The sequence below is a fragment of the Frankliniella occidentalis genome, unplaced genomic scaffold (assembly GCF_000697945.3).
Source record: "Frankliniella occidentalis isolate FOCC.00 unplaced genomic scaffold, Focc_3.1 Scaffold52, whole genome shotgun sequence".
Taxonomy (NCBI): domain Eukaryota; kingdom Metazoa; phylum Arthropoda; class Insecta; order Thysanoptera; family Thripidae; genus Frankliniella; species Frankliniella occidentalis.
The window spans coordinates 1292751-1305213 of record NW_026267182.1 but is presented as its reverse complement, the minus strand read 5'-3'; the positions used below and the strand labels follow the sequence as shown (position 1 = coordinate 1305213).

At 47.8% G+C, this 12463-nt stretch overlaps 1 long non-coding RNA gene across 1 annotated transcript in view; it reads left to right on the top strand.

Annotated features, from left to right (window-relative positions):
* The window catches only part of LOC113205199 (uncharacterized), a 96076-nt gene that overhangs the window by 64305 nt on the left and 19308 nt on the right, over window positions 1-12463 (top strand). Inside the window, exon 4 of the long non-coding RNA XR_008011142.1 lies at window positions 7450-7499. This is a non-coding gene — a long non-coding RNA (uncharacterized LOC113205199). The remainder of the gene's footprint in view (window positions 1-7449; window positions 7500-12463) is intronic.

Here is a 12463-nt window from a genome sequence, read left to right as displayed (position 1 = left end):
TCCCCCGCCTCCCTCTCCCCCTATTTTCCTACCTCCGTCCTCTGGATGTCACCCCCTGCTGCCCCGTCCGGGTCCGGCCCCTTTCTCAACGTCGTCGATAAGTTGGTGACACGTTATCGACACCCGTGACACCCTGGGAGGCACGCCATCACATTCCCCTTGACGCACTTCTACTCAAACAAGAAGCACTCTCACTTTCGAACACACACCCCTTCGTTCTCACACACGCAGACACACCCCGCTTCGTCCAACGCTCATGCTGTGAAATTTGCAACAGCACAAAACTTCATGCCCTTCCCGTAAGTAAACGGATGCATTACACACGGCTACGCGTACGAGCAGGGACTGATGTTTCCGTTATATGTGCACCTCGATAATAGTATACAGGAAAAATATTTACTGCTGTCAGTTTATCGCCCAAATCTCTCATATTGCACCGTTTTTCCCAGACTGGTTCGTATTTGCACAGTGCCAGTGCCCTCACCAGTTCTACCCCACTCGGTGGCGCCGAGAAAATAAGGAAGCAATAAAAACGAAGGAGTGTCCCCATTATTTAGTTTAGAATAAAACAAGGCAGAGGGAGATAGAGAGGAGAAAAAAGTGCATTCATCTGAAATTGACGGGCATCTCGTCGGAAGGGAGGGAGAGGACGAAGGGGAGCGCGTCACCTCGGTGAGGGGCGGGACCAGGGCGGAACCTGGAAGCAGGGAGTGGATTGCAAATGTAAATGTCCCAGTAAAAATATTTTTGAGCACTGTGAAGAATACTCGTAAGGGTTACGGGAAAATTTTCCATGATAAAAGTCGTAAAATTACAATTTGAAATTGTAAATTTATAAGCCCTCCCTATTGACTTGGAATTGACCGACGAGCAAGAATGGATTGTCGTCAATTTGCGACATATTTTTTAAATCAAATTTTTAAAAAATGTCGTAAATTTACGAGGGTACGAGGGAGTGTTTTCTGACTCAACTAGGAAAGCGAATGTGCGACATGTTTGCAGAAATGGAAAAGAAATTGTGAATTGTATTCGTTTGTCAAGGTGGTAAAATTGAGGGCCTTTGACTGTTTTTATGCTTTTGTAAGATTAAACCCTTAGAACGCCTTTAAGACGTGCGACATACCTTTGTTTTTCTCGTCTAAGGCCTAGTAAACCCTTTCTTCGGCTGATTTTTTTTTTGCCAAAGTTAAAGCCAAGTTAAAAATTTCATTTAAAAGAAATCATAAATTGTCATGTTAAAAAGAGACACTTACTCTTGCACTGTTAAACAAATCTGCGCATACTGTCCACACGTTGCCTGCCGGATGGCAGGGGGCAGGACTGGAGTTGTGGGGGTGGGAGTGCGACGGGGCCTATTTCACCTCAAGGAGCAGTTAATTAAAGTGAGAAAAGCGAAATCAGTGCTCCGTATCGCGACCCGCCTCTGCAAACGCCTCGCACGGTCTCTCATCTGGATGGTAGGTGGTACGGGGCCGGGCCGAGGCGGGCCCAACTGCCGTCGCGCAGGCGAACTGCTGAGCTGACGTGTTATAGTCTTTCCCTGTAATGGAATGAAAATCCTTTCAAAAAAGATCAACATGTGTTGATATAACTTTTTCAGTTGTTTTCGTTCTCCCTGAGATTATATCTCACAGTAGAACTAGTCATTGCATGCAAGAACTAAGAATTTGCTCGTTGTTAATGCTCTTGTGGGGTGTGAACCGGTGGTATGAACTTACACAATTTTGTACGGATACACAGAGAGACCACTTCTTGATCTATGCAAAAATTTGCTTTAAAATCTATTTTTGTGCTTCAAGTAAGACGATTCACCTCTTATTCGGGAGAGAATTTCTTATTGAAGTATAATAATACATCTTTTTGAGACCAAAATTGATCTTGGGTCAGCCCGATAACTACTTGGATTTGCCCCCCCCCCTCTCTCCCGTTCCCTCCCCCTCCCTCTCGTCAGAAGCGTCCTGCTGGGAGCTTGCATCCAAGACTTTCGACTCGGGTATCGGTTTCTCGAGTCCAGCTGGCTTTTCGACCTGGGTCATCGTATGTCATATCGGACTGGAGTGTGTGGTGTATGCCCGTGTCTGTGTGGGCTCTTGCGAACGTTAAGATGCGCGCGCGCAGGAGCGCTTGTGTGTGTGTGTGTGTGTGACTAGGCCATAAAGTTGGCCGTGCGGCCGTCGATTGTTATTTGATCGACACTCAGACAGAAGGACTACCTTTCTTGCACTTCCGCGTTTTGGGTGTCTGTGTGTGCTCAAATGTGTTGTTTTGTGAAGGAGAGAGCAGGTTTTGAGATGAAATTGTGAGCAAATTTATGCCGAAAGGGCAAGGCCCTTCGGCCGGCCGGGAAGAGTTTAGGGATGCAAGTATGTGAAACAAGGGTGAGAGCGACAGCTCCCTCGGCTATGGAGGCCCGCGAGACTTGCGATGGTATCAGCCATGAATGAGGTATGTTATACGTGGAGAGTATTCGCAAAGCCACGTATATAGGTAGCATCTTGATACGACTCGTTTAAAGGGGTGGTGGGCGGCGGCAGCGTCGCCTGGATAGCGCTGCATGTAAGTAGTAGTTCCGCGACCCTCCGGCGCAGTGCGTGCGAGCGGCAATGCAAACACGATTCAAACCAAGCCTAAATATTGTGCTGATTTCGATATTGTAGAAAAAAGGAAATCTTCCGAGACTTTCTCACTGATTTAAGATCTGATAGAATAAGAAACCTCAGTCGTGCTCCTGAGCCATTCACCTCACTAAATGACATGCATTTTTTGATCAAATAGATTCGCGTCGGTCGTAAACCTAAATATGAAAAAAAAAGAAGAAAAAAACCCTTAAATTGTGTGATGTGCCGTCACAACCCCCGTACTATGCACATTTTATTTTACACCGTTTTGCCACGTCAATGTTATGAATTGCAAAGGCCATGGTCTGCTCGCTCAGGCCGTGTGGACCCATGATTTCAGCGCCAGTGAGTTAAACCGGAAATTGCACCTCTACGCAGTCTTTTGGGAGGGCGTAGCCAGGTCGCGAATATTACGGTTCATTGGTAACGATCTTTTTTGTGTGTACTGTATTTCATTTTAATATTTTTTGCGTGTGCAAACAGCAGTTAAAAGAAAAAGTTATTTTGTTCGATCGGCTGGCCTGCCGTGGGGGTGGGACTGTCGGTGGACGACTGTCGTGGTAGTTTCCATGCCATTCATTTTGCCGTCGCGCTTTTCAGGGAGTAATGTGGATTTTCAAGAGCGGATGTGATGTGCGCGGCGCGCTCTCACGCCGTTGGGGAAAACGTCGCGGTTGTGGAGGGATGCAAATTATATTTTCAATGCATACTGCTCATCACGCGGTCACTCATAGTGACCTCGGCGGGAGAACGTGAAAAATAAATCATGTGTCTGACTGGGACTCGACGCTGCAACTCGTTTCTCGCGTCTGAGTAGCCCCAACAAAAGGGACAGAGGTATTGTGATTGTGATCTGTGTCATCGTGGGTGGAAATATGGAATTGTCAGAAAACTTTTCATCCCGGAGATAGTTGTTAATTGCAAATTTGTTTTGTTCTGGGCTGATGTTTTCGCGCGGTTTCCGGACGGCTTAGCTTCAGTGTCTGCCAGCGGATATGGCGAAAACAGCATTTTCGTGATCGAAATTAACTAGTCGGACCCTCAATCAAAACAAGCGATTATTCCTTTGTTTGCGTGGAGAATGTGTCGTGCTAATTTATATTCCAAATGCCAATGGTTGCCTAGGCAAATTGTTTTCCATTTCACGAATTCTTACGTATTTGATTATTTTGTGGCAAGTTCGGGCGCCGAAGTTTATGTCGTAAAAAGATGGGTTACTTGCTTCGGGTTCTAGGTATAACGAGAGGGCGCTTTTTTTGACACCAGAAGCCAGCCGTCAGGCTCAGCGCGGTGAAAACAATGTCTCATTTTTTGAGGGAAAAGGTAAAACTTTGAGGAACTCCCCTGGAATGACAAAACTCCTCAGATTTCGAGTCTCCTCCAAGAATGTGGGATTTTTCCTCTTTTTTTGAGAATGTTCCTCAAAATCTGAAGCGTGATCGGAGGACTCTTCCTCAAACATGGTAGTTCCTCAAAGTTTTCCCCTTTTCCTCAAAAAATGAGACATTGTTTTTACAGTGAATACAGTACTTTGTGAAGTTAGGAGGAGCAATGTCACACCTTAGCACAACAGTAGCCGGATTTAGACAACAAATAATGCTAGTTTGATTTAATCTAACACATTTACTTTTTTTTTTGTAAAAAGAAAAAAGATGGAAAGGGGTAGGGGACGACCTTGCGGTGCGTCTGTAAAATACGTGGGGCGGGCCAAGTTCGTTTTTAGAGCCCAACACCCCGACCTGCAGCTCAGCGTCACACAGTGCGGTAGGTCATGGCCCCACTTCTCTCCACCTCTGCCTCTGCCGTCATCTCTCTACTTCTTGGCCACTTGTTTTTATTCGCAAATCCCTGTAGTGTCTTCGTGTTGTGGATGTAACATCTAGATAGACCTTTCTTTTTTACAGCTTGGCCCATTTGCCCATTTAAAAATAAAATCGAGGTGTTGGCCATTGGTTTGTGTCATTCTCCTTTCCACAGCTATTTTGCACGAACACGATCCCCAAGTTCAGATTTCTTAAATCTATTAAAACGTGTGCAATTGAATTGTGTAGCAGTTGATCTTCTTAATCCAAGGACAAGGAGTTTTTTTGTTGGGGGGGGGGGGGGATGGTGCAGTGAGTGCTCGAAGCACTGCCTAACGCCAGCCATAAAGCCACTATCGCCAGTGAGAAGTGCTGCCTGGATGAACGCTCCCTACACGCCTTCTCAAATAGTTGGCAACAATTTCAAAGAAATCTATAATAAACGAACGAGCCGGCTGACTCCCCTAGCTTCATCGCTCGGTCTACCTCACACCCTCTCGTTCTCTGGCGTCTTCTCGCTCTAAGAAGTCGTTAACCCCAGCAGACGTCGCAGCTGTGTACGAATGTGTGTGCGACTAAATCTCTTGGGGAAAAGCAGTTCACGAAAGAGAGCGAGGGAGAGAACGCAGAGAATGATGATAAATAAAATTAAGAGAAAGAGGAAAAGAGGAGAAGGGAGGGGGTCGAGGCCAACCCCGGAAGAGTTTCAAAAATTTCGTCTATTTTTGAGGGAGGCGGGGTGCGTTTTAAAAGAGGAAAAGGGCGGGGGGGGGGGGGTCGGACTCTTTCTCGAGTCAAAGAAACCCTTTTAAAACAAATGTTTTTACACTGTTATTCAATACATGTGATTTCACATTTCTTATTTACCTCCTGTGAAAACTGTGACATTCTTTTGGGAGCTACTGTCACATTATTTTTCATGTGTCTCTAGAATTTGCCACTCTCTCGGCCTGACTGAGGCTTTATCAGGTTAAGGAGTTTAACAGTTTAACAGTTTAACAGTTAACAGTTTAACAGTTCCATTTTGCATGATATTTGGTAATATAACTATGATTTTCACATTTAAAAGTGTTAATATTCCATTTATATTCCATATAAACACATTTAAATGTGAAAATCGTGGCTATATTTCAAAATATGCAAAATGGAAGGAGTTTAACAGTTTAACAGTTGACAGTTTAACAGTTCCATTTTGCATGATATTTGGGAATATAACTATGATCTATACATTACAATGTGTATATATCCCATAGATTTTCACATGTAAACGCACTTAAATGTGAAAATCATAGTTATATTCCCAAATATCATGAAAAATGGAACTGTTAAACTGTTAACTGTTAAACTGTTAAACTGTGAAACTGTTAAACTGTTAAACTCCTTAACCTGATAAAGCCTGAGTCACGCTGAAACTAATGTGACATCACGTGTTCAACAATGTCACGTCACATGTATGAAATGAAAATGTAGATTTTAAGAGTGCAGGCAAGAGGTCGGTCGTGCGCGCGGGTTGTCTATGCACCTTTTCAAAGAACGAAAACACCGACTTTGGGTGGTCCGTCCGATCGGCGTTTGATCCGAGGCGCACCCTTAAATCCTCCTCCAAGTCGCTGCCCATCCCTCACAATGAGCCCCCAATCTTCATATAAATGACCTGGAGTGTGTATTATTGAGATGTTGGCACGGCGGGCTGAGGTGGCGGAGGGGAAGGCCCGAAAACACGCACCCGAATACATTAGCGACTGGGCACCGACAACGAACGCCTTCGCACACGCGCGTCGAGGTGCGAAAACGGAAAGAGAAAAAGAGAAGGAGCGTGAGGTAATGAGACAAGTGGGTGACCATTTATGTCGTTTTCCAATGCGTTTCACTTTCATGTGTTTTTTTTTTTTGCCATTTGCGTAGTAATTGATGCCTTTGATAGCCAACAACAGCATTGTATATTGTATTTGGAACGCCTTGTTACGCGGTAAGCGCAGGTGCGTGGTGTGACGTGCTTGCAAGACACACAGGCTCATCTTTTGTCTATTTTTTCTTCTGGCGACGCGGGGCCGCTGATCTATTTAGGGCATAGACTAGGTCTATTTCGGTACCTTCGTGTCCCAGTGCGGGGGGCGCTGGGCTATGGCGCGGGGCCGGTCTGTCCCACTTGTGGGCACGGTGACATGTTTGGGTTATAATGTGGCGTGGACTACGGGCCAAGGAGAACGAGAAAGAGAGAGGGCTAGAGAATAGGGTGGCACAGCAAGTAGTGCAAGAAGATCAGGTGAACTCTACGCCCGCTCCCGTTTGCGTATTTGCCGTTCTTTTTCGTGTCGCAATTCTGACCATAAAGAGAACATCGTCATTCTGCTGAAAGTACCTTATATTGAGGCTGTCCTTTGGCAATCGTCTTCTGCAACACCTACGCACCGCAGCAGAATGTGTCTCTTTTGGTCTATGCGAAGCCTTGTTTGTAATCCTTTTCCCCTCGGCTGCATTGCAAAATTGCAAAAGCAGCATCTTTTTCCCTTAGCACGGCGCCATCTGAGAGGAAAAACACGTATGAAGTAGGCCGTTAGAGGTACGTCAACCTATGCTATGAAGAGAGAGAGAGAGAGAGAGAGAGAGAGAGAGAGAGAGAGAGAGAGAGAGAGATGGATAACCCACGAGAAGCGGAACAGACACGAAAAGTACGCAGTACTGTACTGTACGCGCGGCCAGCGGGACAGAGTGGTCGGGGCGTCGTCGATACAAACTTACGATCCCGCTGCGTGCGTTGTATGCCCAGCAGGAAGGAGGAATGGCACCTGCCGGACCACCTCTCTCTCTCTCTCTCTCTCTCTCTCTCTCTCTCTGCAGTAGTGATGCGCCCGCTGCTTATCGCGCATATTCGCAATGATTTATTTCCGGACACGCGTCTTATTCCATTGGGGCCGCGAGCGATGATAATCCCGCTACGCCTTGTGTTCTTTTTTTTTTTTTCGCTCTCTCACGTTTCCTCTCTTTTTGCTTTGTTGCTAAATATTTATTTTATTTTCTCATTCCAGAGATATTGTTGGACCTTGCGGGGGAAGTCGTACATCCTGCCGCGCAGTCTGTGAGTATACGTCTGTTTGCAAAATAAGTATATACTTAGCTGCAACGATAGCGGAAAGAGTGTTGCGGAGCGGTTTGTCGCGCTGTTCGCGCCCTTAATTCGAGCGCACAGCTCAGTACCTCCTATGGAGCCTGACACTCGGGCAGATCACTTTGACATATTCTCACTGGCCGCTTCTTTGGGATGCGCAATATTTTTTAATGCGCTCTGATTAGGAGCAGGCCGCCGGAATACATTTGAGATGTTCTCCTGCCTCTTCACCTCATATCCTAATTTTCTCTCCACAGTAGCTGCCCGGAGGACATATCTCTCTCTCTCTCTCTCTCTCTCTCTCTCTCTCTCTCTCCCTCTCACTCTCACTCTCTCTGGAAGGGTGGCTCACATCCTTAAGTGGTTGGCTCCGGCGGCGCCTGCCCCGGATTCCATCCGACGGCAGTAACCCAATCTTTGCACCGCCCGCCTCGTTGCGTTTTTTCCCTTCCCTTGTCATGTCCCCCGGCGCTCCCCCCCACCTCCTCTCCCTCTCCCTGCAACTCTCCTTGTCCTCGCGACGCCCGCCGCGACGTCTTGAATTTCAACCCTTAAGTGGCAGCAGCGCCCCACCCCTTCCTCTCAACCCCCGCAACCCCTCGTGTAAAAGTTTTCACATTTTTCCCCGCCGGTCCTGGCGGTCAGACGCGTTGCGGCCGACACTTCTCTCCGTCTCCTAAACCCCGTCCACCTCGCCGTGCCTGTACGACCAACCCTTACTTTCCATAATAATTTATTTTAGAGTGTTTTTGTGTGTGTGGCACAGGCTTGTATAAGGCCGTCTACTATATGAGATACTAGTTAGGCTTTCGTAAGAAAGAGCCCCATTTTTGTGTATAGTATGCGGTAAAAATCCGTACTCCCTCCTGCTCCTATCTCCCTTGAAGGGTCCCCCTTCCCCCTTCTTCACCGGGGCCAAGCGCGCTCGCGGGGTGGCCCTTTAAATACATTAAAGCTTCTTATCGGGGTGAGGTGAAGGGACACCACGAAAGAACACGACGTTTCTTAAACTTTCCCTTTTCTGTCCGCCCGCTCCAAGGGCTGGCCGCAGCCCCCGGGAGCTTGTTCTCTCTTAGATCTGCTGTCTCAGCCTTGAAAAATGTGGAAAGTTGGTAGAGTCCTTCCCCGCGAGGCAGTGAACGGAACGGACTCGCCCTCAGACGGATCCAGGGCTAGGAGGTGCGTCCGTCTCGTTGCCGGTGTCCTCGGCCAAGGTGTGTTGAGGGAACGGCGTTGTTTCCGCGTGATTCCTTGGAACACATTTTTTGGATGTAAACTAAATAAACTAATTATGTTTCTGAAAGTTTTCTTTTTTTTTACGTTATTCTTAACTGTTTATTTTGTTGAACTTTGTGTGTTCTTCTGTTCGCGCTCGCTAATTTTGATTGTGTGTATATCGTGAGATGCGTAAGTAGTCTAATAATTTGTCTGACGCCCGATGTAGCCACTTGTGTAGCAATTAAATCTATTTTTATCGGATTCAGTCTTCATTCTATTTTTAGTCTCCTTACTAAATGAAGCTCTCGCACCCGATAACACGCTCAACTTTATTTACGGACCGAACCTGTTACCTTGAAAATGGAACCACTTTGCCGGACCGAGGGGCCGCGCTGCGTGTGCGCCGGTATGTGCCTGTCTGTATTGTACCTACGTCTGCGTCTATAGTCGCTCGCTTGACATTCATTCCATTTTCGTTCGCTCGCTTTTGCCTAAGGGCAACATCCGTTACGAATATTCCGTGGTGAGCAATTTGCTGACGGCTGTTCGCATCGTTGTGTATCGGCCTCGGCATCTTGAGCCGCGTCAACTCGCCGACCAAACGTGCCCCCCCCCCTCCCCCCTCCCTGCCACCCCTCGCCACCCCCCGTCTCCTCAAACATAGGCCAGACCACTGCCAATCAGGAGGAATACAGCCTTTCTTATTTGATCAATAGTTTCTATACTTTCTTCCGTTTTCCAGGTACATTCAGAAACGTTTTGCAGTGAATGTGCGTTTTTTGGAATATTTTGCAAAGTAGTGGACCAGTCCATCGCGTCCCCCGCCGCCCTGCACACTCTGCATACTATTTTCATTTAATCATTCAGGCAGCGAAGCCACTGTTCGCAGAAACGCGACCGGCCAGCTGAACTAGGGACGCCTAGACCATGTGTGCATGTGTGTGTGTGCGCGCGAGCACGTGGGAAGGGGGAGGGGGGGCTGTGGACGCACAGGGCGAGAGGGGAGGTCGTGATAAAGATCCCTTTGCCCCGGTGGTGGGGGAAGGACGAGGGAGGAAAAGAAAAATTCTGCCAAAGCGAAAAAGAATAATCCGGTGCGCGGTGGTGGGGGAAGGCTAGCGCGCTCCTAGGCGAATGGGGTGGGAGTGCTGCGCGAGGGAGGAAAAATGCGCGGACAAGCAACAAAAGAGGACGTGAGGGTAAAAAAAAAGTGAAGATTGGGGGTGGTTGGTCAGGAGCTGGAGATGAGGGGAAGGAGGGGGTGGAGTCAGCGCGCGCACTGCACACATTTTTATCCTATTTCACCCTCCTCCCCTATCTCATTCCGCGTTTCTGTGCGATTTTTAAGCCTCTGCCCCTAACCGTGTGTGTGTGTGTGTGCGCGCGCGCGCCCGCCTGTGCGTGTGTGTGAGTTCGCGCGAGTGCGAGTGAGGGGTGGTAGTGATGAGCTTCTGCCTAGCCAGTCGTGCATCAAATGGGCGCCTTATTTTTCTGATGTAGGATTGGGACCTCATCAGCCTGGGTGCGGCGCCGCCGCGCCTGCTTTTGAAGCGCCAGGGTGACGGGACGGCGAAAAGAAAAGGGGCGCGCCGCAGGGGAAGGGATGGTGCGACGAGCAAGTGGCTGAGCCACGGGCATCAACTCCCTTTGCCGTGAGATCTCATCAAATATCAGCCTTTTTTCCATAATTTCTGTTTATTTTTTTTTACCGCGCCCGTTCGTGAAAGTATTATTTTACTGTCGATCTGTCTATATTCCAAATGTTTTTTCCGCCCCATTCCCTTCCCGTTTCTTCTATTTACGCAATTAATTAAAAGTCTTGATTCATTAGAATTCTCTTTGCTTTTTTCCCCGCTGATGACGGGCCTCGCAGCTGACGAAATTGAGAGCGGGATTGTTTTCTCTGGAAATTGATTTGGCGAGGGGCAGTTTCTCCTCTTCTCTTCATTTTGGAGGAGAGGCACGACCGCCGCGATTCACCATTCACCCCTTCAGGGTGACACCTTAGGTCTAGTGCCAGCCATCTGTTTTAACGATTGTTTCTAAGAATAAAAATAGTCTGAAAGTTTCAAATCAGCGCATGTTACTTGGAAGATTCTGTACCGTGCGTTAGCTTCGTCTCTAAAATGAAAACTTTGACTTGACGTACCGAAGCAATCAGGTTCTTTTGTCGTGGGGTGTACCCTTAGCTGTATGAATTACTACCCCCAAGGAACAAACCTGAGAACAAACCGCCACCGTGGAGGGAGTCCTTGTCCTTGTGCGGCGGTTGTGTTGCCACCGTGTAACGGACGGTACTTTTGTGAAACCGCCGCCTTGTTGACCCTGGGGCTGCTTTTACACGGAACGCATAAAACCAGTGAGCACCGACCGGCTCTAAGACGCTTGCTTGTCCTCCGGCCTGTCGTAGCAAAGGCAGAAATGTTGATGAAGTTGCGTTCTTGTTGCAATACTCTTGTGTGTGTTTATGTGTGTAAGACAGAAATGGTATATAGTGAAATAGGTATCCTCCACCGCTCAGGTTTTCTTTCAACTTTTTCCATTCTCGAGTTCCAGCATGCTTTTTTTGCTGTGTATATCTTTGGTCGCGAGCATATGCAGTGACCCCCGCCCCACCCCTTTTCCAGAGCGGCTACTGCAGCGTCCGCAAGGATCGGCGGCCAGCGCGGGCTGGCCCTCGGGGGAAAAGGGTTATGGTCGTCCCATAATGAAAATCACGACAAAAAAGGCCTGCCGGCCAGGACAATATATTACTTAAAACAAAGGCGTGCGCGGGATGGACCTCCAGGCCAGCCAGCGTGGCGTGGCGCGGCCAGGTGTCGGAGCGGACAGCAGCAGCAGCGGCCAACGTCGCACGCGGCTTCCTCTTCCCTCTCTTGTAGCTGGTGGACTTGAGGGTGCCACGTTTGTGTATGCGAGTATGTAAGAGAAGTGATTTTAGAAAACAACCAAAAACAAAAAACGTTGTATTGCTATTGATGATTTGACTCAAGTTAATTCGCGAACACGTTCAGTGCGGCGTGACCACAATGTGGTCATGTTGAATCGATGAGACACCCAAAATGATCTGCACCGAACGGTGTCAAGTTCTAAGAGTTATGGATATTATTGTGGTGGTATCTTTGTCCGTTTCAAACTTTCAAAAATATAATTGTTTACCATCTGATTTGTTCTAGGGTGCACCTCTGCTTCATGGCGTTTGGGGTGCTGCATGTTTGCGTGTTGGGTCGTTGTCGCCACGTCTCCGCAGCACGCTCCTATTTAGCAGTCCGTAGACCACAGGTCATCTATGTGGTGGGAAGTGTTGGGACGGGTGCAAGACGCTCCGGTCATAACGTACACTTTGGCTCAAGGTACGTAATCGCATTACACGAAGATGAAGTAATTCACACTCTAGATGGGAAGGGACATAGGACATAGGTAGTAAAAATATTGTATTTCCCGTTTTAATTTCTTGTATTTTGTCTAAATATACAAATATGTCGCTGCCCAGAATTCAAAATTGCATCCTGCACGGTAAAAACAAGCCCTGGGAATCCCAGGAGTTTTTTCCGTTTCCCAGGGGAGTTGGAAGAGTCCCAGGAGATCTCCTGGAAATGTCTAATTTTTCCCAGGAGTTGCCCTGGGATTAGGGCAGCCCTGGGAGATATGATGCTATTTCCAGGGCATCCCCTGGAAAATGTTCCGCGGCCGACACGACGAGCGGCTGCTTCACC